The 26,901-nt window shown below is 38.7% G+C and overlaps 1 protein-coding gene across 1 annotated transcript in view; it reads left to right on the forward strand.

The window, feature by feature from the left end:
* The window catches only part of LOC136884740 (mucin-19), a 415,881-nt gene that overhangs the window by 203,610 nt on the left and 185,370 nt on the right, over positions 1–26,901 (forward strand). The window lies entirely within an intron of this gene.

The following is a 26,901-nucleotide window of genomic DNA, read 5'->3' on the forward strand; positions in this document are numbered from 1 at the left end:
ATAAATGCTATCGAGATGGAACTTTAAAAACAGATTTTTGTCTCCAAAATTTTACCTCACATAAAGGTTACTTTTCCACAGTTTTAGTCAACCTTGTGACCCTGTTTTCAGTAAATGGAGGTATTTTTTTTCTTAAGTACAACAGGTCAATCATCCCCAAAGTCATCCCCAGAACAGATCCGGCCCTTCAGTATCTGCAAAGGTAAAAGGTGGGAAAATTAGACTCCTTGATCCTAGAAAAACGAATAATGCCGTGGTTGGAAGAGAACAATAGTTGACCAAGAGAGAATGGATGGAAAAATTAAAGCAAGGAAGCTGGAACAAGTGGAAGAAATGCCAGACTCAGGTAGGAGCCTCGTGGTCGCCAACCCATGCTTCCAAGTTGAGAGCCCCTCGGGCTTACCCTTTTAGCAACCCCTCACGACATTTAGGGCTTATTCCGGTGAGATCACTGACAGTTAAAAATTTCGTACTTAAATGTTTGACACCCATGGCAGTAGATTAAGTGGCAGGTTAAAGAAGGCAAAATTCCGGCACTCTAGCATTTCTCACACCGAAATAGACGTTCAATATTATCAGAATTTTCACAATTCGAAAACTAAACGGACTAGCTTTTGGAATTCTAATTAACTGTATTTTAAAACATTTCTACTTCCTGTCAATGTTTCGCTAGTATCTATAATGAGCATCATCGAGGTACTAGGTCAGCTGATATTAAATATATTACGACTACATGTAGTATATTTTGCCAAGACTCTGCAGGTAGAATGGTCACAACGGAGTACAATTGGACAAGCATCCTTCCTTAACTCTGAACCAAAACAAACTTAAACCCAATGGCGCGACGATCTCGAAGGGCCATGGCCTATCAAGCGGCCGCTGCTCAGGCCAAAGGCCTGCAGATTACGGGGTGTCTTGTGGTCGTCACCATAAATCCTCTCGGTCGTTTTTCTTGTCCTTTTAGACCTGGGCCGTTATCTCACTGTCAGATAGCTCCTCGGTTATACTCACGTAGGCAACCCTTACATCAAGGTAAAAATCTCTAATCTGGCCGGGAATCGAACGCGGGGCCGGCTCTTAACTCTAAAAAGGGAAAAGTATAAGAAGTCTGACACTTCAAAAATACGAGTAACGGGAAAAGAAAGCGAAAGTCCGTGAAGGGCGAAGATTACCTAGGACTCACAAACCTTTTACCTCAAAACTGAAGAGAAAAGGCTTGCACTGTAATAAACAGAGAGAGCGAGAGAGAGAATGGTCACAAGGTTTCTAAAGTAGGGAAGATGTAAGGTCATTGAATAAATAACTCCAGGTATTGCGATCTACAGAGAGATCCCGCCAAATCTTTCCTTATTTCAATCGCTTGTAGCTCTGAAGGAGCATCAGCTATGAGGGGTTATCATTGGATGCAGTCTCATTGTCTTACTTCTAACACTTATCATAGAATCAATTTGTAAAGAGTGAAGCCAACAATCTCAACATAATTTAGTATTTTATTACAGACAGGAGATGATTCACAATCATTCTGCGTTTTTTACAAGGTAAGATACAGTACTTTAAATAAGGCTTGCTTTTATTTATTTATTTATTTATTTATTTATTTATTTATTTATTTATTTATTTATTTATTTATTTATTTATTTATTTATTTATTTATAAAAATAGTAGATATTTTAAATATAGAGCTGTTGACAGTATATATCTCGATCTAGAAGAAACATACACATTCACACTTTGATGGGGCTGGCGTCAATCACTTTTGTTTAAAAGTTTATTTTTTTGGCCTTGATTTGCAATAAATTGAACTCTTAAATCGGGCTAAACTGGGTACAGAAATGCGTTCTATAAAATGTAATAAATTATGATACTCGTAAGAGCCTCCGTGGCTCAGACGGCAGCGCGTCGGCCTCTCACCGCTGAATACTGTGGTTCAAATCCCGGTCACTCCATGTTAGATTTGTGCTGGACAAAGCGGAGGCGGGACAGGTTTTTCTCCGGGTGCTCCGGTTTTCCCTGTCTTCTTTCATTCCAGCAACACTCTCCATTCTCCTTTCATAGCATCTATCACTCATTAATATGTATCACTTTGGGAGTGGCGACCCCATCGTAATAACAGCCTATATCTGCTTCATTCATTACATCCCTGACCCGGTCAAAGACTGGAAAACAGGTTGTAGGTTTTCATTTTTTTCATATGATACTCGTAAAATGTTTTCATATTGAAAGGAAACTCATAACAAACATCCATCCATACACCTCATTGCACATCTTAGAAGATAAGGCGAATTACTGATATGCCAAAAACAATTCAACACTCTGTTTTCTAGTTCACTTCCTCATTTAAACCCCTACCCGATTAATGAGTCCATTGCAAAAACCGAGCAAGCTGGTCACATGGTGCGCGTCATGTAATAGTGATTATATTTGTATCAAATTCTTGTCAAAGAGTGGCGACTCAGACGTTAAGCAGTGCCACCAGATTTATTACTGTCTACAGTCACCTCTGCTTTGACCAATAGTAGATGGCTCTTGTCCAATAGCATGCTTGCTTTCTCAGTGACAGTCCACGTGGAGTATTTGAAAAGCGTGCCGGTCCTAAAGCCGGGCTCACTTCTCAGGTCTCCAGTGTTGCACAGCTCCATACTGGCTCTCAGCGGCCCCAACTATCAACTGTTATTCCAACTGTCCTCCAACCTACAGTGTTCGTTGGAGAGTTGACAACGCTCTGTCTCGAGCTGGGAAAATGCTGGCACTTCGCGGACAAGGAATGCAAACACAGTCAACCAGCTAGGCTTCAAAAGAGTGCCGGTCGTTAACGAGGAAACTGTAAGAATCATAATGCAAGGTAGGTTCAAATGAAATGTAGACTGGTGTGTAGAAATTTACACTACCGATGTATGTATCGGGCAACATACACTTCAAAATGACACCACATAGGAGATTGGAGCCCAGATGTTCAGGCTTTTATGGGTTAGATTGCAAACTTCCTTAAGCGAATAACAAGTATACTCTAGCCCGGACAACAATTCTTGCTTTGGGATTTGCATAAACATTAGAGGTCGGCCTATTAAAACCCCTAAATTGCGAAAGAGCTGGCTGGAGGACACTTCCTACGGCCAAATTAGTCTGCATTCTCACCTGTTACTGTCTAAAAATACAGGGTCTATTGATCATGGTTTGAGAGAACCCCCACGGTGATGCACACCATTGTTATGCTACCAGCATAACAATGGACAGGCGGCCCTGCTTTCACTGGAATCTTACGGATCACCCACCTTACAGCCAAGATCTCTGCCCTTGCAACAGTCATGTCTTTGGTCTGCTGAAGCAAGTCCTGAAGAGGGTTTTACCATCAATCAAGTGGTTCCTTATGCTGTGCAAGTGTGATTCAAAAAGCAACAAGCGACCTTCATTGTGGATGGTACACACAAATTTGTTCAGCATTTTGAACGGTGGGACCACTGATGTTTGTCCGTGGCAGCATGACCACAGAGTCATATTGTAACAATCTCAATAATGAAATTCTTCCAACATTGTGGCGTTTCTACGGAATGGTCCATTGTTACTTCCAGGATGATAATGCTAGATGCCAAGTTTCGGGGGCTATTATAAAGTGGTACATCGACCATGTTCGCCGATTGGAGTGGCCCGCCCAGAGTCACGACCTCAATCCAATAGAACATTTCTGGGACGAAAGAGAGTTGTACAATAGATTTTGGGCGCTCCTTCCTAGACCTATACTAGGTGTACATTTCATTTGGCTTGCTCCAATTTTCTGTCCTTACCTCCTGCTTTCCACCTTAACAAAGTTTCTCAAACATGATTGTTGAACAAAATGAATATTAGTGAAGATATTCAGCCTGATCCCCACCCACTTGTGCCACACCCGACGTGCGAGCTCTACAGGCCGTTTACTCCAAATACTCCAAACACACATAAGGGGGCAATTATCTGGTACACTGTTATAGTTCTGAAGAAAATACCAATAAATATTAGTGATTTTGTTTAATCCTGCGTGTATACTCCTGTTCTGGTACGACTAACAGTTTACCCATTATTTGTATTTATTTATTTATTTATTTATTTATTTATTTATTTATTTATTTATTTATTTATTTATTTATTTATTTATTTATTTATTTATCTATTTATTTATTTTCGGCTTTATCAGTGGTGAAGTTAGGGCTTGTGGCCCTCTCTTACACTTAGCCACGTAAATTACAGGATAATGCATATAAAAGAACGGATAAAGCACGCGTCAACACACAGAAAGGTATTTCTTTCCTGGAAAACGTCTACTTAGGGATTAAATATATTACATTTTTGTAGGAAAGTGAATTCTAAGTAGACTTGGGAGGCTCAATCTAATTACAGTAATAGGATTAATAGTTTAAGTAATGTACTCACTTTTAAGGGTCCCAGATACACAATATTTCCAATGTGCTCCACTCCTTAAACAAACTACTAGCTCACCAGATAAGCTGCAATAATTATATAATAATCTATAATAATTCAGAAGAAATAATTCTTCTAATGGTGAAAAAATAATTGAAATCACATGCGAAGTTCCCGAGATTAGCCTCCATATACAAACAAAATCACTTTGCTACACTTTGAAGTTTAGTAAATAATAAGATATTCTTCATTTTCAAATTTGAATTCGGCATATTTATTGGCTCCAAAACTGTATACAAATAAGTAATTCAGTTAACAGCATGAATTTATTTAGCTGAGAAATAATAAATTGCATGGTTAAGATCCTGGAATTTCCCAATGCTATTTTATGTATTTTCTGAGGTTATGTTGGCTTCACTCTTGCTGATAGGTGACTGCATGCGGTAGGGTGACATTCATTAAGCTACTCTTGTCATGTCCTGCAATATTGACCTGTAAAACTAACTCTTTAGACTTTTTCATTTAACTTAAGCTGTCCTCACGTAGCAGAAGCTTTTCTGTGATATTTCATTGATACCAGCTTTCTCTATAAATGTTTAAATGTGGAATTATTTTTTAAAAGTTAAATTTATTTCACACCCTATTTGAGTTACGTGAAAATATCAGTTAAGTGTCTTGGATTTATACCAAAAATATCTAGCTAACACTTTCACCGTTTATCCTCTACAGGAATGTTGAACTTTGAATGACAATATTATAATCTATGAGTTAACTAAAATATTACTCGTAAACTGTGTATAAAATATCGAAAGTCTGCATTCACTTTAGCAATGCCACCAAAGGGTATCATGATCGAATTTTTAGTACTTTTCTAGTATTCTCTTTGGTTGCCATCTCTCTTTGAGCAAAGGAATTCGTGGACTGTTAGGAACAAAAACATGTAGGTACGTATAGGAACATTTATTTTATATAGATTTAATATTATTAATATTTAATTTTATATTATTATTGGCAATTTGCCTGAAGACAGTTAATATGGTTTCCTATCCTTCTCAGAAGTCAGTAGCTCTTTACACAATTAAAAATATATCCAACTGAAACCCTAATATGTAGAAAATTCTTCTTGCTATACATTAGTGAACATCTGTACCAAATTACAACTTCATAACACAAAACTGTAATTGAATTTTCGAAAGGAAGAGAAACATTAAGAAATTCAGTTTTGATTAGTAAATAGATTAATGCAATGCACATTGAAAACTGTCCTTCCAATTTGTGGGTTCATCTGTCAGCTTCTTCTTTTCTTGTGATATGTTATGCATTCTGACCCACTTTCTTTGTTTGCTTCTAAAATTATCTATTTCACTACAACTACATTACTGTAGGCTAGAATATAATCAAATGGGAAGAAAACCAAGTATGAAAATACAGTTCATCATACATACTACCCAGAATAAGAAATTGTTGAAAATCAGTCAAATTTCATTCATGGTTGTCCTTAAATTGAGTTTTGTTCTTCAAAGAAATGATTTAAATTGAGTTATTTCACTCTTCATTCATGAAATTTCACCTTCCATTCTGAAGCTTTTGGTTAATTTTGCATAATGTATGTGTTTACATTCGTAAGAGGACGTATTCTTAATTCCTAACTATAATGGTGCAGATGTTACGTAGGAAAGTACCGGTACTCACTGCAACTCAGTGTAATTTCTGACGTCTTTTCAGACGTAATCGTGTAACCCTTACATATATTTCCATAAGAAACACTAAAATTCCATCGGTTAGGTATATAATTTCCCTGGGAAAAAATATTTGTTTTTTCTTCTAAATCATTAAAAAGTATATAAACTGTGCTACAATAATGGATCGAATTCCCAAGGGTGATGCTTTAAATGAAAACCCTCAATTTCAATATGAGTTCAAACATTGCATAAAAGTCTAGTCTGAGTTGTAAATACTGAGTTAACGTTTGTTCCAATATTCAATTCAAGACTGGACGGAGTCCTTAAAACGGTCAAGAAGAAGGGAGAATATCGTGATCGCCTGAAGGTTGGCAGCTATGCTTCTGAACGTAATTCAAACGGAGGTCACTTGTGTCTGCATTACCCGTTACGAGTCAAGTTAGGCGAATAAGCCCAGCAAAATGGAGCCATGTTTTTCGCATTTTATCCGAGCGTTGGAATTTCATGCACACTCGTGTTGAAAGCTATCGTTGAGCTTCACTGAGGAGGTATTCGTTCAATACTCTCACTAGGGTTTGACTGAGGAGGTATTCATTCAGTACTCTCACTAGGGTTTGACTGAGGAGGTATTCATTCAATACTCTCACTAGGGTTTGACTGAGGAGGTATTCATTCAATACTCTCACTAGGGTTTGACTGAGGAGGTATTCATTCAATACTCTCACTAGGGTTTGACTGAGGAGGTATTCATTCAATACTCTCACTATGGTTTCACTGAGGAGGTATTCATTCAATACTCTCACTATGGTTTCGCTGAGGAGGTATTCATTCAATACTCTCACTAGGGTTTCACTGAGGAGGTATTCATTCATTACTCTCACTATGGTTTCACTGAGGAGGTATTCGTTCAATACTCGCACTAGGGTTTCACTGAGGAGGTATTCATTCAATACTCTTGCTAGAGTTTCACTGAGGAGGTATTCATTCAGTACTCTCGCTAGGGTTTGACTTAGGAGGTATTCATTCAATACTCTCACTATGGTTTCACTGAGGAGGTATTCATTCAATACTCTCACTAGGGTTTCACTGAGGAGGTATTCATTCAATACTCTTGCTAGAGTTTCACTGAGGAGGTATTCATTCAGTACTCTCGCTAGGGTTTGACTGAGGAGGTATTCATTCAATACTCTCACTATGGTTTCACTGAGGAGGTATTCATTCAATACTCTCACTAGGGTTTCACTGAGGAGGTATTCATTCAATACTCTTGCTAGAGTTTCACTGAGGAGGTATTCATTCAGTACTCTCGCTAGGGTTTGACTGAGGAGGTATTCATTCAATACTCTCACTAGGGTTTCACTGAGGAGGTATTCATTCAGTTTCACTGTGTTCCTTAGGAAATTTAGTTCCCAGCTTTTTGGGCAATGAATATTCTGATGTCATCAAGTCGCCATGCAGCATGTAACGAAAACCTTGTGCAAAACTTCAGGAGTGAATACAGAGAGAAGAATAAAAGGTTATAAGGACGTGATTCCGGCAATGCATAAATCCTGAGTTCGCAGATGTTATTCGCACTGCACTCCAGTACATCCTACTGTTATAAGTACATTTGTTAACATGTGTCATGAATTATTCTGCAATGATTACGACTTAAACATACACTGGAATATTCTGTTGAGGTGTCATATAAAATATTCCAAACGGACACCTTCTGCCTGAAAACACGCCCCTGCTCGTCTTGGCACTGAGTTCCAAACACGCTCGAAAAAGCTTGGTGTATTGCATACTGTCCCACAGACAACCACAGTTCGAGCATGGAGTGTTACTTAATCATCACCAATAGCCGATTACACCAAATACTTCAAGTACCCCCATAGGAAAAAGCTCATTGAGTTTAGATCAGAAAAGCGCGAGGGTCAAGCAATTGGTCAATATCTATCCATCCAGCGCTCGTGATAAGTGTATTAAGGTCCCTGCGGGCACAAAGACTGAAATTTGCGAGAGTACCGTCATGAATGAAACTAACAAATCCTGTCAGATACTCTGCTTATGATTGGGATTTCGGGAATCATTTGCGGGTATTAAATACGTATCCAGGTCAACATCAATTTACCTGCGACATGGTTACTAATGTAATAAATGTAAGAAGTATATCTGGTGTCATTCCAGCAATTAAAACCAGTTGGAGTGCACTACATATGGTAGCCATGTATAAATCAGCAATTTTGCATTTTTAGACCCATTTTGTTATAACACTTTTCTTCATCTCTCTATATATGAGCTCATACCTGAAATTCTGCCCAGGGGCTTCTTTATATCCTGTAAGTGTTTTGATAATGTACTAAATATTCCACTTTAGTTAGTTAAAATCAGGAGAACGTGTGGGCCAAGCAATCCATCAGTTTCTATCTATCCAACGTTCATGATAAGTGTATTAAGGTGGGCATCTTATCCACAGAAATAATGTTACAGACTGGCGCAACCACCTATGCCACTTTGCTGAATTCATTGAACAATAAGTCTTAATAAAATAGTTTCACACTTCATTGAAATATCTTTAAATATTCTAAATACATTGGGTCTATTGTCTCAACAATCCGTAAGTAGCTTTATGTTTACATGTTTTGATAACGTACTATATATTCCACATTGTTGCCGTTAACTCCAGGCAGAATAAAGAGGAACACAGGTCTATATTATTTAAGGATGTGACAAGTGTGGTGATCGCGTGCTGAGGTGTGTGAGTTGTTCTGTTGATTTCGCACGCTCACTCAGTTCAAATGTTCGCGGCAGACAACAGTTCGGTTTTCACCGACCAGCGCCTCGGGGAAGGGATGGGAAGGAGCTGATTCAGTGTCCTACCCTCGGCTGCGATGGCATGGGTCATGTGTCGGGAAACTACGCTACCCACAGAAGGCAAGACAAAAGACATTGGTGGCCCTTGTAGTTGGCTTGCTGAGTGTGTTTTCGTGTACTATATTCTTTCTCTTTCTTTTTTATTTTGGAAATGCAGCTATTGTTATCTATTAATCTGCCAGATAAAATGTCATCAGCATAGACTGTAAGTGCATACACCAATTTGAGTTTCCTCCAAGAAATCAAATCACACTGAATCTTATTAGCAGAAGTTTTACCCACCTTGAGCTGGTCAAAAATGTACTATGAAGTCCATTTGTTCGTATTACGTGATTTATCATAAATCATTTTCGCTTTTCACAACTAATTTCATAGAAATGTCTTCAAATATATCATGGAGCCAATCAAATTTACTTAAAAAAAGAAAGAACACACACATCTTGTGTAGGCTTTGAACAGCAGAAAGCACATTAATGACATCATTTACGATTATTTTCACATTTTTCTTCAGGTTTAACGTTGGTTATTCACCGATTACAACAGCGTGCCATCTCAATTTGCCACGAATAAACTCAGCTGAAAACGTACAAAAACCAGAATGTGCTACTCTACATGTATTGATATAGAATGACTTGTGCAAGGTTTTGTTTAACCATTGATAAACCAGTGACGTGTAGATACGTGTGACTGGTTGAAAAATAACAGCTTCATTAGTAAGGAAGGGCATCTTCACCTGTCAGAATTCAAAAATAGCAAATTGATCAAGCTGATCACTAATTACTTCACATGTTAGAAAATATTTTATCGGTAAATATCCACTAAACACCAGTCAGTAAACAATACGAGCCTTCAAATTTCGGTACGATACGCAACATCCTGAGGAGACCAGCTGAAACATTTTATTTGATGTTGGAGAAGTAATGCAATTTACGGTACTGAACAGTCGAAAATTTCAATTAAGGCAGTGTTACTCTGATCATTCATGCTGTAATAATTGGATTCTACATCGTGATATAAATTGCAAACAACGTATATGATTATGCTTACCCATTAATTCGAAAGTTGTCTTCGACTGTAGTAGCAGTCCAAAATACGACGAATACTCTGGTTCTGGGAGAGCCATCCCCATCTTGCACAACCACAGAAAAGGCGACCAAGAAAATACATCCATTTTGCCACTCAAATGTATTCAATTGATAAGTGTTACAATTAATTTGACAATGATTTCCAACATTTAACCATTCTTGGTTAGTTCACAATATTCATTTAACCAAAAAAGTCATGAGCTGTTATAATTTGAACAATCTCAGAGAAATAGAAATTGTTGTTTGATACGAAGGTAAGATACCGAAGGCAATATATTAGGTAAAATCACGATTCTTCTTCTTCTTGTTTCCGAATTTGATGGAACGCATTGAACCTAAGGCTTTCTATTTCTTCTTCTTCTTCTTCTTCTTCTTCTTCTTCTTCTTCTTCTTCTTCTTCCAGAACCTCTTCATCCTTTCACTTCTAATCTTCCTTTCTTTCTCATACATGATCAATATAGGTCTACATTTTGGTGGTTTCTCCTGGAATGTTTTAATGCTGTCCACTCGGCATCTAAATTATTATCTGTTTTGAATCATATCCATTGTAAGTCCACTTTCTATTGCATCTCTTTTTACCTCTTCTACCCACTTCGTCGAAGCTTTCAGTCCAGTGATGTACTTGAATATTTTCTTAGTTAGCCGTTTCTCATCCATTTTCTCTAGATGCCCATAGAATTTTAGCCTTCGCTTTCGCATGGTGACAGTGATTTTTTTTCGGTGTATTTGTAGAGATCATCATTTTTTCTATTCCTCCAGTCTCCATCAGCAGTTTTCTGTGGTCCTAAAATTTTCCTTAAGATTCTCATCTCCTTTTTTTCCGAGATCTTGAAGCTCGCCCTTTTTATTCATTGCCAGGCTCTGAAAAGCATAGAACCTGATTCAATATAGAGTTTGGTATGCGTTCGACCCCCGTCGGAGTATCATATTATCGTCAAGTTTCCAGCATGTCACAAAAATTCTGACTACTGTGTCTGATCCCATTCAATCGTTTATCTTGACACCATCAAAACTGACGGATTTTAAAAACTTATCATCTGAGTTCTACAGTATCTTTAGACATCTCAACATTAAACCACCTTATTTTTCTACAAAATCACCCATTAATTATTAACATTGATACAGGGTCCACCGTTCTCTTTCAAATTCACAGCACTTCAGTTTTTAGAAGCTAATACAACTGTTATATTTCCCTCACTTCCAAAAATCTATTTCATCGTAGTGAATTTAAAATTATTAATCAATCCCACGTTGCACACAAACTGTGACAAACTTTCAGTCATTGAACGAAATTCCACTTTCTTCTCAATATAATCAACAAGCATTTGCGAGAAGAGACCAGTAAAGTTTTTCCCATATTGTGTACATTTGCAATACACTTGGTCTGAGCAGAGATTTCATCTATAACATCGCCATTACTACTCTCAAGAAGTCCATCAAGATCTTCAAGAACCATGCTTGTGGACCTCAGATAAATGTTTGACATGCTTCACTCCTTTGCGTACTTTTATATAACTTCATTCTATGTAGTGTAGGACTAATCCATTCATCTGTATCTATTATTGTTGTTCGGGTCCTCTTTGTCCTTGGGAAACCTGCAATTGTTGCGGGAAGATTGTATTGTTGCTTGCTTCTTGCTGTTGCTTGTTTAAAGAAGCCTAAAAGAAGATTGTATAATAAAAATTACAAATAAATAAATAACAATAAAACATTCATTCTAGCAATTACTTCACTTGAACAATCATGTAAAAGTTCACGCACAGAATAAAGAGGAAATAACTCATAATTATTAACTACAGAGTGTACCCGAAGTTCCTTAACACTCCCTCCCAACTCTGAACATACGTGTGGTACTTCAGAGGAACTCGTAAATTTTGGCGATCCCCTTCCGATCTATTTATCTCTGAATGCGGTGTTCTCTCACACTATTGCGAAATGCGCTGGTACCCCATTCTGTTGTAACCATATTTGACTAACAATTCCCAAACATTCCAATTGTGCTACAAACTACTTTGTTAACAGGAGAGATAAGTAACTTCATTCACTACGAATCACAGGCTTTTAAAAAATGGACCAATGGAATATGTGGCAGACATTTCAGCCCAAATATCTTCACGTAACTTCAATTTTCTCAAAGAAGTGCGGCTTCTTCTTACTCCAGAAATAGACCTGCCTATCTTTTGCACTCCGGTAAGTTGCGCATTCTTCTGAAAACATCATTTTTTCCACACGCAGAAACCGTGTCGAAGACCTCCACACAGGTGTCACGTTGAGTTTATGAACCCCTAAACTCGGGAACGAACGAGGGTTTGTATGTTTTCAAGAACAAATATTCTTTTATATACGGTTTAAATGTCATTATTAGGGCCAGGATGTTGATGCAATAATAGGTTAGAATGCAAACTTATTGAAGCGAGTAATAAGTAGAGTGTACCCGCACGACGGTAATGCTATGAGGTTTGCATAAGCAGTAGGGGCTCGGCCCATTAGAACCCCTAGAATTTATGTTACTCCCACTACATTACGTTAGAGAGGGCTAGTCGACATGTCCTACTAAGTCACTTTGTTACTAAAGAATTTTGTTGGTAGGAAATGTCGACCAGCCCGCTCTAACGTAATGTAGTGGGAGTAACATAAATTCTAGGGGTTTTAATGGGCTGAACCCCTAATGTTTATGCAATCCTCATAGCATTACCGTCGTGCGGGTAGACTCTACTTATTACTCGCTGCAGTAAGTTTGCATTCTAACCTATTACTGCATAAACATATGGGTCCTAGTCATTATTAGAACATTCAGTTCACTTTCGTTGCGAGTTACTCGGGAAACGTTCAACTGCTGTATAAGTTTGCTCTTGTTCGGCTTCCACAACAGGGCTAGTCTTTAATGGAACCAGTTTCAAACAGGTTCTTCTTCCATTATAAGGCCAGTAGTTTCGGCGGCGTAGTTCTGTTGAACCTTTTGCTGAAGTCATTTTAGATCTCTCTTTCTTCTCAGTGTGCGATTGTTCATGAGCCCATACACTCATGACGATTCTTTTCTTCAGAGTATAATTCGACTCATCGAGCATTGTTTCCCACACGTAATTTCACCTAAAACAAGAAAAATACTAAAGAAAAGAGTTGAAGGTAGGCGGGATTGGAACATTTGGTATACTCTGTGTATTATATTAGTTCTGCAGTGTATACCATTGACTTAAGTTATATTATCATCTAATAAAACAAGATAAGGACCTTACGAAGGCCCATTTGTCAACTGCTGGCAGGTTAATAAGTAACATGTCCATAGTTTCGTTTTATGAGCGTATCAGATTGCATTCCATTAATTCAATGTTATTATTTGATTTTATCAAAACCTATTTTGCTTTTAAAATGAGGAACATGTTTAGATACATATTCTACCCTTATTAATATTATTTCGTTTTATTTCTAGAAGTATATTTCAATCATTATCCTCCACGAAGGCAGTTCGTTTCTTTGCTTGCAAAAAGCCAGTAGATACTTGTTTTGACTTGACACCTCAGTGACTCTTGCCTTGCTCATCAAGTTGTGTCAAAAACCCTTTTTTTAGTTCTTGTTTTCTGTTCTTTTTGTACATTAACAGTTTGTTTCTAGTTGACGTTCTTGTCCCGCATTGGTATGCATACAGAAGGGGAAGTACCCTAGTACCACGTGGATTTCTTAACAATGCTTTTCCACCATGAAGGAACAAAATTTATTCGCCAAATAGTGGGCAGCGTTAGTAAACTTGATTAAAATAATAAAGATCAATAATTTTGATCGTTCAGTTGAATGGAAGATACAGTACATCATAATTGACCATGTCCACGCGACAGAAGGCCTATCTTTATAGGTCCCTTCGGAATGATGCTTTTTAAATTCACTGGGATCAGGTCCTTACCCTACCTGTCCGTTGTCTGTCTGTCTGTTTGTATGTCTGTTCTGGATGTTGTTGTCGTCCTCGGTGTATGCTTGATCTGTTTTGATGTTAATTGGATGTTTTATCTCATTAATCTTAACTGTTATGCTCAGGAAGTTTGGGTACATTATTTGTTTTGTTCAGTCCCAAACCTTCTGGTCATAACGATGTGTTATATACCTAGTGACGATTAAACCATTCATTCTGCTCTCTTTCAGGATATTGGCATCATTATTATATAAATTCTTATCAAACTGTTGTAATTTATTGTATATTTTAATGTTGCCTAATGTCAAAACCATTTTCGTAATGAGAATTTTAATTTTTGAGAAAATATGTTGTTAAGTTTCGAAGTCAATTTTAGATTCAACACCTTTCCATGCTGTTTGAGTTCATATTTGTATTTAAATTAATAGTTATTCGCTTTACCATCTCTGTACCTCCCTCTTCCCGCAACTGTTGTGGTTACATTTGTGTTTTTTGCATAAAACAACATTGGGTTTATACTTTTTTCTAGGCATATACCATTAAGGATGTTTACTTTTACTTGGTACGTTTTTGTTTAGGAACTGGACATTAAATAGTATAAAACATCAAAAAAAACTATTGCTTACACAAACCGTTTTGGGTTCGTTACGTTTATGACTTTCTCATAAACACTGAACATAAACATTTCGAAATAATCAAAAGAACACACTGATATTTCTGCAGAAATCACAACAAATATTGTTTCAGATCAAACAAATTCATCCTCTGGTTCATCGTTGTATGGTACAGGCAGGGCGATACAGACACCTTCACTACTCTTCAGTCCTTCGTAATATGCATAATGCTCTCGAATAATCAAGAACGCATGGTTGTTTCCTTGTTTGGACCAAATCGCGAATGGCACTTTCATGATTCCGATCATTCAAATCCACAAATATTGAAAGCAGTTACACAAATCTGTCACATTCAGATTTTATTTTTTTTTATTTATTTTTTTTTTAGCATTTCAGATACAGCAGATCTCGCACTTTCGTGAGAAAAGAACTTGAGATTTCTCGCTATACCTACGATATTCGCTGTTCTAACAGAACATAAATCGTATCAAATGCAAATAAACTGTGCACTTAACTCAAAATCTCAATCTTGCAAATTCGTGGTTTAGTATATGGAGGACGATATTGTTTTGTACAAAAGAGAATGGATAGAGAATGAATGCTCATATTTATCATTCATTACAAATTAACAGTGGTGGCTCGTACGTGATAAATAGTCTATCCTTTCCCACTTTTCCAAATATAGACTCTGTCGTTGGTTTCTTTCTCAACGTTCAGTAATACCTTTCAAACATTAGCCCTGTGAACTCCAATAACGTTTGCTCTTTAACGATTAGCCAACTCCAATTATATTTTGCAAATTTCTATCGGAATATTATCATTGCACAAGGAAGTTCTACGCTACATTTTCTTTTAAAATGTAGAGTACTATGCAATAAAACCATGCAAAATATGTTTTACTGTATCTTACATGGACTCTATGGATTTGATTGTACTAGTGTGCGATATTTTCATTCACTTCTGCTAATTATTGGGGGTGGGAGGTATGATTAACTTGAACACAGGCATATGGAATGATGAACAACGATTAATGCAAACATTCATATAAATTCACAAACAAACAAACAAACAAACAGAAAAAATAATAATTGAATGTATTTGTCAAATACTTTTTTGAACGAATCTTATATACAGAGTTTTCAATAATATTCATAAGTAAACAGAAAAATAGAACTTTATTCATAAATAAATATTTTGAAGCAATATCGTATTAAAATAATCAAAAGTAAAAAAGTAGAACTTGTTTCTGAAAAAAAATATTACTGTGATTGTAGGAAGTGTGAAAAGCTCTACGACCAGATGTACCGCCAGAACAGTCTCCATTGGGAAGTGTAGTTCTCTGAAGAAATGTCCGGAATAATATTTACGAAACTTCTATTTTCTTATAACCTCTGCACATGGATAAAATGTTAATTGCACTAATTACTTCTATGGAAACTCCGGGGTGTCCAGGTAGCTGTCAGTCAACTCGGGTCACCCATCAACCCATAGCTCGACCAACGTTTCAAGGGAAGTACCCCCACTCTCTTCCTAAAGCCATTAGCGAGAGCTCACTGGATTCTCTATACTGAGAGTCAACTCAAGACCTTAGCGGTCCCTTTGATGTTAGTCAGACTTCTGGTCGGTGAAAAGGCTCCCGCAGCGCTAAATAGTTCCCTAGGTTTGTTACTTGTTACTGAAGTCAGGAGCTTCCTTCAGTTTGGTTAGATATTCTGGTGAACTGACTTGACGAATAAAAAAAAAAAATTGCCCTGTATAAATACGGAAAATATATCACATGTTGTATGTTATTCGGGTCCGTTACCAACTCTTATATTTCATACGTAGATGGCTATGAATAGTTGTTGTTCTCAGTGGTGTACGTAGCAAAATAATAATTATTTAATATGATATTGATATCTTATTGTACTGTGTACTTAGTAAGCTTTGTTCGAGTTCATTCCATTGCTGATGAGTTCGCATAATATGTGCGACGGTGAGGATGGATCCAAGAAAACTGTTGGTAATACTGACTGAAATGCAACAGCATGTTCAGTATTCATAATGGCTGCCAGCTGTGAGCAACACGTGTGTGATGCTGTGCCGCTTGAGTCCCCGGTGAAATACTTTAAAGCCAACAAACGTGGAGAAAAATTATGTAGGAAATCTAAACAAATTGTTTTAAATGTTTACAGTAGCCTACGAGATTAGAATCCGCTATGGACTGTGGAATACGTGGTGTATAACCCCGCGCAGCTGACCGGCGTTTCTGTGTAGGTACAGTGTTTACGCCGCTCGCGTGGAATTTAAACTCCACGGAAAATCCAAGTCTCCAGCGAAAGGTCGATGTGTCAGCTCAGCACTCGCCGTAAATAAAACAGAAGGGACCTTAACACGGTATGGGAGTAGGATCCTTGGCGTATTCGATAATAATAATAATAATAATAATAATAATAATAATAATAATAATAATAATGTGTACTTTGCTTTATAATCGTAACCGCCCTCTACCTGCAGAAATGTTGTCATGAGGGGATCATGAGTTCGTTTTCACCTTCCGAATGACGAGACTACAATATTTACAACATTCCTGGAAACATTGTATTTTGCAATGCCACTCACAAGTGTTTTTCTCAGCTTTTCGAACTGTGAGAAATTGCCACTGACAGTCGTTGCACGGAAGCGGAATCGTATACTTATCTTGTAAGTCCCCATGTGCCTCACACAAATTGCATTATGAAATAAAAATAAACCTTGCTTCTCTTGCCTCGGTATTCGTCAGTAATCTGTAGGTTTTACATGGTCAATAAAGGAATAAATAGGTATGGTACGTAATCAAAGTAGAGCTACGTGAAAGGCTGTGATTTCGTTTGATACTTCACTATTTCAGAATGAAGTACTTGTCAGACAGACGCATGGCGTTAATAATAAGCTGGTTGTGGCGGAGATGGTGAACGGAAACGGAAGGGGGAACATGGGACGTGCTCACTTGCGGAAGGATACTTTTCCTAAGCTCTTGAGTTGAATTTCAGTATAGGTATAACCGCATCAGCGCAGCTCAAGCCCTCCCGCAGCAGACCTGGGACTTCCTTTTTAAAACTTGTTACACTGTAATTCTCGACTCGGGGCTCCGAAGACTACCAAACTCCACATTTTAAGGGGACTTAACATCTAAGGAGGGGAATTATTTGGGGGAAAGGGGAGGGGCAAAATGGCACTGTGTCCCCTAAGATCAATTTTCGGAGCGCGGGCGGCAGAAAACACCTTGCCCCCCCCCCCAGAGCCGGCGCTATTCTTCACTAACATTCTGTGTGTGTTTTTCTAATTAGTTTCAACTAATATCACTACCAGATTTATTAAGCCTACGTGTTTTACTTTCGTAATCCCAAAATATAAATGCACTTCCATTATCATTCCTGTTAGTTTTTACTGTATCTCTTATTGTGACAATGCCCCTCCTAACATAGTGTCAACTGTCATCCTAAGTTTTCAGTTCTTCAAACTCCTAGCCAAGAACGAAATCGAATTTCTTGGTATCAGAATTAATAACGTGATATATATCACTGGAATCTAAACGTTTAATTCTTAGTTTGTTGAGAAAACAATTATTACAATAGAATATAACAGGTCAGAGATGGTCAAGAAAATTAAGTAGTAGTCCATAATGCACACACGTTGAAACTATAGTTGTAACTGACATGAATAAGTCCCAAGAATAAAGGGTTGGTAAACGGGCTAGAGCAAGACCAACTCCAATCCTCAGACCGTAATATAAGAAAAACATGGCGGCTGAAGTAGCCGGATTACTGGTATTGGCTAACAGGAAAATATCACGTGCATATTATATAAACGGCGGTAATTTAACATGATAAATGTAACATCATAGGGAAAATCACTTTTCCACGTATGAAAGCGCTTCGCCAACAAGTACGCAACTTATATAATCAACTAGAATCACATATATTCTACTAGAAAAGAGACCAACAAGGTGATTATTTAGAAATTTCAATTCGCAAAAACTTTTTCTCTTAGATTTCACTTTACTGGATAGATGAAAATACATTATAAAACTGTTAAAATGATATTTCTAACATCATTTTGGAATGTTTCAAAATAAATTAAGGTGCGAAATTCCTCGATTTATTCGTTCTCATTCGAACTATGAAACATAATTTGTCGCCTTAACTTAGTTTTGAAGTGGTGGACAGTTTCTTAAAGTCACCACCCAATGAATGGGAAGTACACCCGAAATAATAATGTTATTGGCTTTACGTTCCAGTAACTACACTCTTTACGGTTTTCGGAGACGTCGAAGTGCCGGAATTTAGTCCTGCAGTAGTTCTTTTACGTGCCAGTAAATCTACCGACACGAGGCTGACGTATTTGAGCACCTTCAGATATCACCGGACTGAGCCAAGATCGAATCTGCCAACTTGGGATCAGAAGGCCAGCGCCGTAACCGTCTGAACCACTCAGCCCAAGTACACCCGAAATGATTATGTTAATGCAATGAATGGCCCTGGTAATGTTAACATAATGTTGACATATGGCATAACAGCACTTCATATAATTATAGTAACATTAGTAATGAAACGTTCAGACACTAAAGATATAATAGGTTTTTACCCATTAAATAACATGAGTGCGAAAGCTCTACTGACTAAACATTGATATTTAACCACATGGACGATCTTCAGTTCGACGCAGTCTGCTTGATAGCAGATAACCACAGCATGAATCGGAACTAATCCCTCTAAGTCACTATTTCTTCTGTGTAACAGTATACAGATTGCTCCATCTGTCACACTTATAAGTTTTGTTACGGTACACTCCAAGATCCAGCCAAATATTTCCGCAGGCAAAGCACAGATTATTGTAAAAATGCACTTGCATCTAAATCACTTGACACTTTGAAACACATAGACACTGACTGATATCACAATATCAATTATATTCTATCTAAGTTAATATTTTTGGAGGAACACGAATAGTTTGGAAGTAGAGAACTGGCTTCTTTAACCTCAGACTTATTCTCAAAATGATGTATGTACGCTACGGTTTTGCCATGGACTTCAAAATAATCACGATGTATATTCGTAATCGATTTCTGTTCTAATGTTCTATTCCGTAGGAAACTTAAGAATAGTTGTACGGGAGGCATTGCCATAGTTAGGCTAAAAACTGGTCCACCTAGCGCACTCATGTTCTTTAATGGGTAAAAACACGATCAAAACAAGCACATTCTCACATTACTGTGTATAATTACAGATCCTATGTATCCACTGACTCATATAAATACACTCGCACATTTATATTCTACAAAGAAACTAACATTTATCGCCAACTTTCATAAAATTACACCGACTACATACGATAACAACAAACCAAAACAAACTCACATTTCCAACAATTCCGGCTACTCGATTCGCCATCTTTGAACGTTCGAGAGTGGTGTTAAGGTCTGAGGATTGGAGTCGGTCTTGGCTAGAGCTACCAGCAAATAAAAGAATGTCGACACTGGGGTCGCAACAACGTATGGCACTTCTCGGCAATGGTAGTGGTGGTGGTGGTGGTTTTTGCTTTAAGAGGAAGTATAACTGGGCAACCATCCCTAGTAAATACTAATCAGAAGGAAAAAAAACGGAAGGCATCGGACACTTCAAGAAATGAAGGTATCGACCAAAGAAAGACAAGGGCCACGAAGGACGTGAAAATGAGACTCTATAGGCCTCGAATGCTCTAATACAGTCGGGATATGAAAAGAACAAAAGTTGACGAAGGGAGGTTGGATAGGATAGAAAAGAAGTGAGGAGCCTGGCACAAGTAAGTGGAAGCAATGCCAGGACTCAGCTAAGGGCCCCGTGGTCGCCAACCTACGCTCTCAACTTAAGATCCCCTCGGGCCCTTTTTAGTCGCCTCTTGCGACAGGCTGGGGATAGCGTGGGTGTATTCTATCGTACGGTCCCCCCCCCACACACACAGCTGTCTAGACGGAGAGGGGAGAGATATAGCGTGTGAATTGTGCCTAATAGATCAACTGAAGGCTAATTAACTAGCCATTTGCCGTGCATTTCTGAAACAATTAGTTAACGCTCAACAGCTTTGGGAGTTTGTGAATTCGGGAGATGATGGTTTGAATCCCACTGTGTCGGCAACCCTGGGCATGGTTTCCCGTGGTTTCCCATTTTCACGCCAGGAAAATGCTGAAACTGTATCTTTTTTTTTTTTGCTATTTGCTTTACGTCGCACCGACACAGGTGTGTCTTATGGCGACGATGGGATAGGAAAGGTCTAGGAATTGGAAGGAAGCGGCCGTGGCCTTAATTAAGGTACAGCCCCGGCATTTGCCTGGTGTGAAAATGGGAAACCACGGAAAACCATCTTCAGGGCTACTGACAGTGGGGCTCGAACCCACTATCTCCCGATTACTGGATACTGGCCGCACTTAAGCGACTGCAGCTATCGAGCTCGGTGAAGCTGTATCCTTCCACGCCCGCTACCAAAAAGGAAATCCCGAGTTTGTAGAGTATGTGTTGCGATTGTCGAGATGTCTGAATATTACGCGTTGCGCATCAACATTCGCTTCTGCTTCAGACTGGAGAAAACGTACTAAATGATGAAGTCAGGTTATAACGATCAGTGTATGAGTCGTACACGTAGTGTTACGTGTGGTTGCAACGGTCGACGTTCAACAAATGATGACCCACTTTCAGCATGGCCGTCAACATCATTTGAAGCTGTTCATGCCGCGCAAGTTCGTGGAGTCGTTCGTTCTAATCGTCGTTTGACAGTTCCAGTAGTTGCAGAAGAAAAAGAGCAGACTTATGGAGAGTGTTGATGGTGATTTTTGTGTACAATCATCCTATCTGAACAAATTAAATGGAGACAAAAATCAAAATAAAATGCATATATTTATTCAACGGAGGAATTTGAAAATGGATTTTTAAAATAACATTCACAAACACAGAACACTTGAAACTGAAATGCTCTTATTAATCCACACTCACACATAAAGCGAACGTTGAGGTTAGCAGTATTCGCATATCAGCAAATATCAGTTCGAATGTCTCCTGCAAGCCGAGGTTCCTTCTTATGCCAGAGAGATCGGTGCACTCTGTGAGGATGTGGGCCACGGTGAAGTCGGCACCACAAGAACACACTGGGTAGGTCTTAAAGTGCGTTGATATCCCATAACCTATATTCAGCCTACAGAAAACTACAGCCTCTCTCCGTGAAGGTCGGAAAGAGGACCACCACACGGTAGTTCTTTTCTTAATTGCTATCGGCTTGCTGGCAGTTCGAATAGCTAGCCACTCCGATTCCCAGGACGCCAAGATGGTTCGACGTAGCTGAAAACAAATATCCGTAGTTGGTTCATTCACAGGTCTAGGTGTTAAAAGTACCGCTTCTTTTGCAGCTTCATCCGCAAGTACATTTCCCACAATCCCAAAGCCCAAAGTGGCTTGGGAGCCACGCGAAAGTGATTCTGATGCCAGCATCACACAATCTGGCTAGAAAGTCTTGAATCTGCTGCACCAGTGGGTGTTGTGGGAAACAGGTGTCAATAGACTGCAAAGAACTAAACGAGTCAGTACACACGAGAAAGTTATCTCTTTCGTCACCCAGTGCAAACTGCAGGGTTTCTAAAATGGCGGAAAGCTCCGCAGGCCTTGAAATGGTTAAGCGGGAGGAAGACTCTCGTAATCGTCCGATGGTAGGTGGCGTTCAATCAGCTTGGCGTTCAGTGGACTGAAGGCTAGCATAGAAGTACGAAACGAGTAAGCAAGGCCAAGATACTGTTCGGAGCTCACGTGTTTGCTAGCGCGGGGTGAAGCGGGGAGCAAAGGAAATGCTCTTCCTTCCACACAGCCCAGCTGCCATTACCATAGCAACCTCCTTACTACAAGGTAGCAGAAAAATATCGGCCCACTCTTCAGACATTGTCTGAATGGCTTTGTTTGGTGTCCATCAGTTCGTATCTGCGCTCCTTTTAAGTAGTTATTATCACTCACTCTTGTAGTTTTCCCCCAGAGAACTATCTTTGAGGGTGCATAGATTTTTGTCTTGATGGATACCTGTTCTGCCTTCATAATATTTACCGTTCGTAAAAAGTAGAAAATAATGCTTAGCGGAGTTAGGCTAACAATAGGGAACATTATTAAGTGGTGTAATCAGGACTGGAGAAGCTAAAAAGAATAAAAATGAAAAATAGCGAAGTCATCCTGTTTTGTTCTAGCGCTGTTATTATTAAGTGAATAATAATAATAATAATAAACTCAGCAATAATACACAAGAGGCAAAGGAAGCACTGGAACGCTTGCATAAAATAGCTGCCAAAACAGGTCTACAGATATCTTACGAGAAGACCCAATAAACATGGAACGACAGAGCAACAACGTGCACACCATGCATACTGTATATGGATCCGTAAAAGGGGTCGAAAAATTTAAATATTTAGAGGAATACATACAAATAGAAGGATCAAACAAGGCGTCTAACACAGAACGAACGGAAAAACTCCAGAAAGCGTACAAACTCACATGATCGCATTATAATATGAAAAACATATCAGGACAGGCCAAAATTAGACACTACAAAACAGTCGTATTACCAGAAGCATTATATGGGGCAGAAACAACCACAATTAGAGCATCAGGCATCATAGAGACAGAAAAAATAGAACGTAAAATTCCCAGAAAAATATTTGGACCGGTACACAGAGATGGCATATGGATGAAACGACCTACCGAAGAGCTGTACCAGCACACTGACAGACTCACAGACATTATCAGGAAACGCAGACTAACTTTCTATGGGGACATACAGAGAATGGACAACAACAACAACAACAGACTTACAAAGAAAATTGTTGACGTAGAAAACAGTTCAGGCAAGAAAAATTGGTATCATGAAATAGAGAAAGACTTAAGGCAGGTGGGGATGAATAGGAAAATGATAGGAGACAGAAAATAATTCAGAAACAAAATTAGGAATACAGAATGTATAGTAAATGAGAAGGTGACAGGAACATTGTGGACAGAACAAAGGAAACAGGAGCACAGCCAAACGATGAAGAGATTTTGGGGAGAGAAGAGGAAGGAAGGGAACGAAGTAAAAATTGTGTCATTATGAGATATTCGAGTTCAAACACTGTCCATAAGAGCAAAAATGATATGAATAATAATAATAATAATAATAATAATAATAATAATAATAATAATAAATTTATAGCCTTAGCTACCTAGTTAGTCCTTAGAACTTGGTACTATTTAAGCCAGGGCCTCTCAGGGTGCATGCGCGTGGTGCATGCACTGTGCACGGTGCAAAAGACGACTTGGCTTGGTTGACCAGAGTGCAGACCCCCACTCCTCGATTTGGAGCAATAGCGCTAACTCTCTCTTTCCTCGTACCTCTCTCGCTCGCTCCGCCTGTCTCCCTCTCCCCTACTTGCGCCGTAGCGCTCCAAATCCTGGCTGAGTTGAGCCGAGTATAGCCGAGTAGAGCCGAGCATAGCCGAGTAGCCCAGAGACGAAGCGTTGATCCAAGCCATGCCGAGCGGCAGCGATGCACAGTGCACGAAGATCTTGCGCCTCGCTCTGCACGCGTGAGATTTTGGGCGTTTGAGAGGCCCTGATTTAAGCAATCATCCTCGCTAATTATCATTTAAGTGAAAACATCACTGACTTAACTCCAGTTCACAAATTAGCATTCTATGTGCTCTGGATGTTATGACACAATATTTTTAGGAAGACAGATACCGCTACGTTTCAATCAGACTGAGTGGCGCTGCGTTTCCGACGCTCACATTCCTCAGCCTAGCAATCAGGTGAACTCCGAACAGTTCAAAGAACATCCTATGCACAGAAACACCGTTACGGAACTACATAGGCTGTTTCGCTAACTTCTTCGAAATAAATTCGTTTTCACTTCATTGAAATATATTTATATATGCTCAATAAATTTAGTCTATTTCGTGATATTGCTATAAAGCAGCTCGAGTTCCTGGTCTGGTAAGTCTCGGAGATAGGATAATTATGTTCCGCGCCTTACGTAGTCATGAGCCACCACTTCAAAACAGTCAAACATTATTTTCTAATACAGAAAATGAATTAGTTTCTATTTCTCATGTTCTGTTTCAGTAGGTAAACATACACACGGCATTACACTGCAAAAGTTCCAGTTTAACATTGAACACTTAGTAAACTCTTTAGAACACACCGAAAACACCCGTCAACTGAACATGAAGAAATCCATCTGTAAATTACTTCGATACAAGGAGTCGTCCCGAACTGTAACTACCACAGTTAGTACAGAGGGTTAGGTATCAACTAACACTTCTGTTTGTTTGGTTCACCTAGCATTTCATCGTGAGAGAGGGAAGGGTCATGTATGGACCACTTTGTGTTTCACCGTCAGTATATTTTTATGCTTTCCCCCCTACTTTCTTATTTTCTTCTGTTTCTTCTTTACTGTCTCCTGAAAACCTGTAACTTCCTGATTTGTTGTCTAAATCTGTCTCCATCCGCTATGACTTCTCCTTTCTCACTCCCAGAAAACATTTTAAGTCTGGTTTCTGTTGTGTGAAGAACTAAAAGATTCGTTTCATCAGCCGTGGCTATAGAACCGTAATTTTATCTTTCTCATCAGCTTAACTATTCCTATCTTCTGGTACAATTGTTTGTTAGATATGAGAATGGTCTCCGCATTTTTTTACTTTTGGGTCCATAATTTTTCCGAGCATCTTTCTTCTTACTTCTGTTTCATTCGGGTTTCATGGCTGGGTCTAGGTGTCTTAATTTAGCACCTTCTTGTTGTAGTGTCATTCTTGAATCGATAGGGCAGATCTGTTTTTCACACTCGCTCCTGAATTGCACATATTTCTTATTTTACTTGTATTATTATTTCGAATTGGCCTACTAAGCACCACGTTTTTGCTTGGAGCGGGCCGTGATATTTGCCCAGTAATCTGGCGTTTACTGGCTATGTTGTTACTTTCTCTCATTCGTCCAGAGGACACCTGTCTTGTCCTGGAACCCCTTTTGTCTTAACATCCTTTTGAGAGTTAATCGATTTCTGATGTCACTTTTTGTTACTCCTAGTTCTTGCATGTCTTCGGTCTCTTCTGTTAGCCATGTGCCGATCCTTTTATTATTCCAGCAAGTAAGAAGTCGGATGGTCAGTCTGGTTGGATTCGTCCTTGAAATATGACCGTAGAAGGTTAGATTTCTCTTCCTAGATCCCAAAACTTTCTCATCCTTTCATTATGGCCTGTCGTCTTTATTGTGTCCATGCATCCTTAAGTTTCAAGTTTTTTGCCGTTGGAGTATTGGGTGCAAACGTTTGGGCCTTAATCATTTGTTTCTATGTAGTTCTTGTTCTTGTCAGTGGGTCAATATCGACTTTTTATGTGTCTGTTAGCCAGCGTACTTTAATAAATTGGTCGAGTTCCATTGAGAATAAAATAATTTCTTGGTCAATCACGAGTCATCCATTCTGCTAAATGTCCACAGAATTTCATACGTACTTTGCGTGCGACTGAAGTCAACCGCTCAATTGATGAATAGAGCTCTTCCGAGCTTTTTCGTGTCCAGATACCATCTTGAAACTTGAGTTCGAATATGTTCCTCAGTATCTGCTGTTCCATTTTCTCGAATATCCTTGATGTTGATGGTTAGTGATGATGTCTCGATTAAGTAGAGTGCCTCTGGGAGGACACCAGTATAGTAATGTCGAAGTTTGGCTCTGGTATAGCGATTTTTAATTACAGAAATTCCGGATGACTGTATAGGCTTTACGTAGTTCTTCTGCGCTGATTTTTAATGGCTACTCTTTCACTGCCAGAGTTCCCGATGATTTCACCTAAGCACCGGTACTTAAACTGTTTAATTTGTGTGATGTTGCCATATTTTGCCTCAAGTGATGCCAGGTTTGGGCTCTGGGAGTCCATGTACTGCGTTATTTCATAAGAAATATGGAGGCCAGTTTTGATCGCAATTTCGTGAAGCGTCTCGATGGCGTGCTCAGGTGTCCGGGTAATTCTTGTCAGGTTGTCAGCAAAGGCATGACATTTCATGTTGATCCGTTAGCTTTTGTTCCCATATTTATTCCAGGTACTTCTTTCTTCCATGTTTTAGTGACCTTATCTAGAACAAGCTTGAACAAGAGTGTGGACAACCCATCTCCTTGTCTAACGCCTGTTCTAATTTCCAAAGAGTCAAAGATGTATTATTATTATTATTATTATTTCCTAATTTAGAACCTGATTAATTTTACTTTGTATATTTACTTATTTGCCACAACAGTGTAGATACCACACAATTCGTTATACCGTTAGAAGAAAATGGCATTTTCATAATAAAGATATCTTGTGTTAGAATGTTTTCCATACG

This window comes from Anabrus simplex, chromosome 13, assembly GCF_040414725.1.
Source record: "Anabrus simplex isolate iqAnaSimp1 chromosome 13, ASM4041472v1, whole genome shotgun sequence".
Classification (NCBI taxonomy): Eukaryota; Metazoa; Arthropoda; class Insecta; order Orthoptera; family Tettigoniidae; genus Anabrus; species Anabrus simplex.